Genomic DNA, 7,850 nt, shown 5'->3' on the forward strand with positions numbered 1-7,850 from the left:
ATTCAGATTTGGCATTGATGGCCAAAGGTAAGAAGTCCTTCAAAGGCAAAGAGTGGGAGAAAAATAAAAGCAAAAAGCCACAGGTAAAATCATTTCAAAGTACCCCTTTACCAAGGACAAATGCCAAATCAAGGAGAGATGATGTATGTTGTTACTGTGGAAAACTTGGCCATTTTGCTGAGAATTGCATGAAAAGGAGGTCTAATCAATTTAAACAAAGAAGGCATTCAGGAAATTATGTTGATAGAGATGAAGCAATTATTCAAGATGTTAGCAATCTTAAATTGTTTGTGTCCAATGCTCCTTTATCAACAGAAACTGATGATGATAATGCTTGGTTTATAGATTCTGGTGCATCAATCCATATGTCATGCAAAATAGATTGGTTTGATACTTATCATGAGATTAATAATGGTTGACAGATCTATTTAGGAGATAATAGATCACATGAAATTAAAGGATATGGTAATATAAGTGTTATGATGCCTAGTGGACAAGAAAAACAAATTCAAAATGTGGTGTATGTTCCAGGATTAAAGAAGAACTTATTTTCAGTCTCTACTATCATAGATCAACATTTAAAAGTTGAATTTGTGAAATCACATTGTTTGGTAAAGGATGTGCAGACAACTACAAGGTTGTTGCAAAAGGAATGAGAGTTGGAGGCTTATACAAGTTGGATGTAATGAAGAATGGGCATCAAGCTTTGGCATCAACAGGCATGTCAACTATATGACTTTGGCATCAAAGGTATGGACACTTAAGTCATTAATGTTACTACAAAAGAAACTAATGGTAGAAGGTCTTCCAATTATAAAGGGTGAACACTTTGAATGTGAAAGTTGTGCACTAGGAAAACAATATAGGGAAGAATTTCCTGTGCATGAAAATAAAAGAAAACATGAAATACTTAAACTAGTGCATACTGATGTATGTGGTCCAATGCAAACTAAGTCACTTGGTGGAGCATATTACTTCCTTATATTTATTGATGATAGCACTAGATACACCTGGGTGTACTTTATAAGAAACAAAAGTGACGTGTTTGAATACTTTAAAGAATTCAAGAGTATGGTTGAAAAGCAAACAGGAAATAGCATTGAAATTCTTTGATCAAATAAAGGTGGTGAATACATTTCAAGAGCTTTTATCAAATATTGCAAACAAAATCGAATTACGCAACAATTTACAGTGCCACATACACCTCAACAAAATGGAGTAGCTGAAAGAAAGAATAGAACATTAGTTGAATGTGCTCAAAGTATGTTAAAAAGTAAAGGACTTTCTAATAGTTTTTGGGTTGAAGCCATTAATATAGTTGTATATCTTAACAATAGAATCCCTACTAAGTATCTTGAGCACAAAACACCATTTGAAGCATTTTATGGTTTTTAACCTAAAGTTAGTCATTTAAGGATATTTGGATGCAAAGCCTTTGCTCATATTCCTAAAGAAGATAGGAGAAAGTTAGATGTCAAAGCCATCAAATGTATTTTTATTGGATATTGCACTGATCAAAAAGCATATAAAATGTATGATCCAAGTACTTACAAGGTCTTTGTAAGTAGAGATGTAATATTTCATGAGCATGTAGATAAACAAATAAAAGAAGATAAACATAATACATGGCAGTCTTCTTATGAAAGCTTTAAGGAAGAATAATAAGTTGTGGAATCAACTCAAGAACCAGAACACAAGGAAATTCCAAAAGACACATCAAGGAATCAAATTCCACAAAGAAATGAAGGCACTCCACAGAGAAGAAAAGGAGAAGGTACTCCACAAAGTAATGAACCTCTAAGAAGGTCAACACGACAAATTCAAGCCCCCATCAAGTATAAATATTATGCTTTAATGTCTCAAGTAATGACTGTTTTTGAGCCCTTAAATTATGAACACACCAAAAATCATAAAGAATGGATGGAAGCTATGAAAGAAGAATATGACTATAATGAAAAATGAAACTTGGAAATTAACATAATTACCTGAAAATAAAGTCCCTATAGGATCAAAATGGTTATACAAGACAAAATTTAATGCAGATGGTAGCATAGACAAGTATAAGGCAAGATTGGTTGCAAAAGGATATTCACAAAAAGAAGGTATAGATTATGAAGATACCTTTGCTCTGGTTGCAAAAATGAATATAATCAGAATAATGATAGCATTGGCAACTAAATATGATTGGAAACTACATCAATTAGATGTAAAGTCAAATTTTCTAAATGGTGACTTAAAAGGAGAGATTTATCTTGTTCAACCAGAAGGATTTGTAAAGAAAGATCAAGAACATCTTGTATGCAAGTTAAAAAAGGCCTTATATGGACTAAAACAGTCCCCCAGATATTGGTATGAGAAAATCGACAAATTTTTCTTTCAGCAAGGATTTAAAAAGACTAAAAATGATCCTAATTTGTATGTCAAGATAGACAGAAATGGGGATATAGCATTACTTTCTATATATGTTGATGAACTAATAATAACAGGGAGTGCTGATAAATTAATTACAGATATAAAAATGAAGTTATCACAGGAATTTGAGATGAACGATCTTGGTGAGATGCACTATTGTCTAGGTCTTGAATTATGGAGAAATGATGGAAGAACCTTATTCACACAAAGCAAATATACAAATGAAATACTAAAGAGATTTCATATGAATGAATGTAAAGCAGTGAGTACTCCATTGGAACAAAATATCAAATTAAGAAGCGATGATGGAAAAAAAGAGGTAAATGGAACATTGTATCAACAATTAGTGGGAAGTCTGAATTATCTCATTACCACCAAACCAAACATTGCTTATGCAATGAGCATACTTAGTCAATTCATTGCTAAGCCTCATGAAAGCCATTGGATAACTGCAAAAAGGGTCCTTCGATACTTAAAGGGAACTATCAATTTTGGTATTGAATATACTAATTCTTGTAATGTTGAATTGACAGGTCATTCTGATTCTGACTGGGCTGGAAATCCAGATGACAGGAGATCCACCACTGGATACGTCTTCAACATAGGATCGGGAGCTATATCATGGAGTAGTAAGAAACAGGCAATAGTTTCCTTGTCATCAACTGAAGCAGAATATAAAGCATTATGTAGTGGCACCTGTGAAGCTATATGGCTCAGAAGAATACTTGAAGATGTTGGTGAAGGTCAACAAGAACCTACAGTGATCAAATGTGACAATCAAAGCACCATCAAATTGGGGAACAATCCTGTATGTCATGCAAGGTCAAAACATATAGACACACAATATCATTTTGTAAGAGAAAAGGTCCAATCAAAAGAAATTTCTCTAATGTACTGTAATACAAATGAGAATATAGCTAACATATTCACTAAGCCTCTTGGGAAGGCAAAATTTGAGTTTTGCAGAAGTAAGTTATGTGTTGTAGAAAATCAAGACTATAATGTAAGCCTAGCTGAGACTTAGACCAGCAGGCATGACAATTAAGAGTATGTTTACAGTGTCTTATATATTGTATAGTTGTCATATGGTTGGATTTAAGGGGGAGTGTTGGAAAACATTGATAAATCCAACCACCAACATTAAATGCAGAACCTAGCGTCTTCTGGAGAAGTCGGTGGAAGTCTCAAGAGCTGGATAGCTTCCTAGAGAAGCCACCGCCCCACCGACTCCAGAAAGTTCTCTGCTATGTATAAATACCTGTTCAGCCATCGAATGAAGACAAGTTCTGTGTTCTGTGTTTAACTGTGTGATCTCTAATTGTTCCTGTTGGTGGATGTTGTAGGAAAAACAAGAAAATCAAAAGATCACCCCCTGATCTATCTCTTAAAGCTCATGACAGTGAATTCACATCCACCACTACTCACAGGAATATCACAATAATAGTAACATCACACATCCAGTCTACAGTGGCCAACTGTTCAAGCCCAGGGCGCCTTTCTCTGACCAAATCCAAGTAGCTTGCTTTCATATGCTTTGGGCAGATTTGGCTGTTGTGGCAATCCCCCACTGTAGTATAAGCCATGACCGACTTATACTCACTCATTAATTCCTGAGGCAAATCGTCCACTATAGTCTTTAGATTCATTCCACCCATTAATTCCTCAGGGAAATCATCCACCAGAGGCCTCAGATTCATTCAAGCCACAGTCATAGCTGTAGATATAGAGTCCTTTTCGTCGAGCACAGACACAATATCAAACACCAAAAGAAAATGGTGTGAAACCAGAGTTCTCCCACTTTCATTGCATATGATGGGATGGTTTACCCCTTTCTGTTTACAGGCCACACGGACTTATTTGAGCACAACCGTTGGAGCTTCCCACCCTTGACTCTATACAACGCAAAAGAATGGGCAATGAACCGGGAGACGATACAATGCAAAAGAATGGACAATGAACCACGAGACAGGTGCAGTAGCAGTGCCTACACTGCCACCATTGGGAAAGAAAGGGCTATGAAAGTTTGGAACTAGGGAACAAAAAGATAGTCGTCCCTGGGCAAGCCATAGCTATGAAGGCGGTTATGATGGGAAACTCCACAATGCCTAAGCAAGCAAGGGCGACATCCCTTCTCGCCTTTTTACAGTCTCTTAGGATACAGAGTGGCATGAGTCATTATAATGAACTTTGAGCTTAGTGTTTCATGTAACCAACTTCCAACACAACAATTCCCACCCCCTATAATGATCCAACTGGTGAATTTTTTTTAATAGTATGACACATCGGATCAATGGCCAAGGATGGTACACCGTGGCATATAGGCAAGCTATTTTTAGAGGGAAATGCTTAAGGTGTCATTAACCATACCATATTATGAGCCAATATTATGACTCACTCACACCATATGCCCAAAAACTATTTCTCATTTCACAATCAAAATATTTTATAAATATTTTTTTTATTTAATTTTATTATATGTTTGGACAAAGAGACAACCTCCATCGTGGTATGGAAGATATGTTGTAATGTCCTGTTAGATTATGTTACTTAAATATTTTGACCTAGTCAAATTATATAAAAATAAGAATGAAAAAATAAATAAACTATTAATTAAAACATCTTGACTCATTGAAATTACATAAAAATAAAAATTAAACTAAAAAAAATAAAATTAATAATTAAACCGCCTAGATCCATCTTAATTCTCAATCTATCAAGCTGCTAGAGGGATCAAATCTCAGGCATTTGATCTTTTTCTATGTTTTGCACTTAGAAAAGAGGTTTGCACCTAGAGAGATTTGATCTCTCTAGCACTTATAGATCCATAGTGAATATAGATCTAGGTTGGTTAAATTTTTTCTCAACACATGTCAAAATCTTAAAGTGCATCCCTCTTTTATTTCCACTATAGATTTTTTGGCCTTAAATAATTGAAAAAAATTATATGGTGAAAGGGAGGACATTATGACCACCCCTACCTTAAAAAAAAGAAGAAAAAATTGTTTGATAATGATAAGGGTATTTTGGGATACACAAATGGAAGGCCTTGTAATATCAACTGCAATTCGATCTCTAAATCAGTTATGTAAATCCGATGCATAAAAACTGGACAACCAAATGAAAACTGTCTCCCGACCTTTTTGTATTTATCAGAATACCATAAAATTACATGAAGATCACTAGTCTTGTGGATGAAAGCAAATTGTTAGGGCCATATTCGCTACCCACGAACATTAAACAGATAGAAGTTTAGATCTGGATTCCACAAGGTGACATTTTCAAATTCAGAAGGTCTCCCTTCGCTTCGTAAGACTTATAATAATTTGATAACATTCACCCGCGCAATACGCACAATTGTGAACCATTAAACTGTGATTGGCAGTCACATTTCTGCTGTTATGCTATCACGTGCTTTTTTTGGACATGTCTCAAAATTCAACCACGGGTGCCCTGTAACAAATTAGGCCATCCCATCCATTAATATAATACTAAAAAGAAAAGAGGTTAATTCATCATCTGTCCAGAATTGAGATAAGGATTATGACGGTAGTCATCAGGTTACTTACTCAAGACTTGTGTAGCATTCAAGCGGTGTTGTGGATCTTTAACGAGCATGCGTGAGATGAGGTCTTTGGCCAGCATTGAGATTTTGTTCCACACACCATTTTTGAGATCAACATCTTTTTTCAAAATCTTACGCTTGAGTTCCAAGAAGTTGTCACCCTCGAATGGGAATTTACCACTAAGTATGGCATACAACAACACTCCAGCGCTCCAAATATCCACGCTCTCCGTATATCCTTGTCCATTCAAAATTTCGGGAGCAACATAGGTTGGGGTTCCCATTTTATCATACAGAAGTTTACCTCCTGCAATTTCGCAATATCTTTATTGCGGTATGATAATTATTTAAGATAAAGAATAAATTTTGTGTACTCTTTTTTTGAAATTACAAAGTATATTTATATAATAACTACAAGATTCTACCCAAAATTATAAAAATTCCGGACCAAAATAATGGTCACTTAACCTAAAACTTTATCACATGAAGTCAGAAATTAAAAATACTATACCTTTCTCAAAGAGCGTAGCAAGACCGAAGTCACCCAACTTGACTACCGGATGCGTGAGGCTGCCGGTCAAGAAGATGTTTTCCAATTTGATATCTCTATGAACAACACCCTTTGCATGGCAATACAAAATGCTCTCCATCATCTGCTTGAAGATCATGGCAGCTTCCAATTCAGCATCAGGTTTGTAACGGCCGCCTCTCTGCATAACCGTTTTGAACAGATCTCCTAGACTGCACAGCTCCAAAACTACATGTGTATTTTGCGAATCCTCGTAAACCCCATGAAGTTTCACAATGCCGTTGTAACCGGAGACCCTACACATGACGTTTATTTCATTGAGGATCATATTGAGCGGTGTCTTATTTTTGTTGAGGGATTTGCAGCAGAAAGCGATGTGTATGGCCCTGTGGAAACATATACTAATTTTTTGACGGGGAACCACGCTCAAGTCCACACCATTGAATTCATAGTCATCGTGAATTGAGCAATTATTAATTATGGGCATCACTGATCTCTCTCCTCCCTCCCCCATGCATTGCTTCATCTTGATTGAACAGTGTTTGGGATTTTTCTGGTAAAATCCCAAAAACAAAATAAACAAACTGAACACAGAGGCAATGCTCTGTTTTTCTGCCACAGGATCTTTTGCGCATAGGAAAGCTTCAAATAAAATTTCTGAGAACAGAGTATTATACATCCACACAAAGATTTGTATCCATTAAAAATATAATGCCTAATACAAACTTCATCCTCTTTCACTCAGAGGGATTTACCAAAAATAATATTCAACAAAACTGTGTCTTCCTGAGATTTTACACTTCTGGTGTGTAAAAATCTCTTTTTCTTTTACTGCTGTAAAAAGCCTTTTTACATTCACTGCTGTGAAAAACATTTTACATATACTGCTGTAAAATAAATTTTCATATGCAGTAAAATTTTACATTAGATTCACAAAATGAAATCCTTACTCACACCATACAATTTTCATGCTTCCCCCTAGTTTTCTCTATTCGCACTGTTGTGCATTCATATCCTTTTACATTGCATACATAAAAATGAATTTCATATACACTGGTGTTCTCCCCTGTTTTCTTTCACTGCCTCACGCTCTCATTTTTACAATAGTCAACTGCATAAAAATTACACATAAAAACTATCTGCTGCTCCCCTGTTCTTTCGCTGCCGCGAGCTTGCTTCACACTGGTCTTCACTCTATTTCATTAACGCTTTTTCTCTCTTGCACTGTTGTGCACACTTTAGTTTCTCTCTGTTCTCTTTTTGCTGCAGCGAGCTCTCATTTCACAATGGTTAACAACTCAAGTTTTTTTTCGCTGCCGCACATCCCATGTCCAAAATAAACATGAG

At 35.7% G+C, this 7,850-nt stretch overlaps 1 pseudogene; it reads right to left on the reverse strand.

The window, feature by feature from the left end:
* Nucleotides 1-5,794: 5,794 nt before the first annotated feature.
* On the reverse strand, nucleotides 5,795-6,807 carry LOC149233711 (serine/threonine-protein kinase PEPKR2 pseudogene; annotated as a pseudogene).
* Nucleotides 6,808-7,850: the final 1,043 nt, after the last annotated feature.

The sequence above is a fragment of the Pinus tabuliformis genome, chromosome J (genome assembly GCF_031772625.1).
Source record: "Pinus tabuliformis cultivar Carrire ecotype Pingquan chromosome J, CPIR1, whole genome shotgun sequence".
NCBI classification, from domain to species: domain Eukaryota; kingdom Viridiplantae; phylum Streptophyta; class Pinopsida; order Pinales; family Pinaceae; genus Pinus; species Pinus tabuliformis.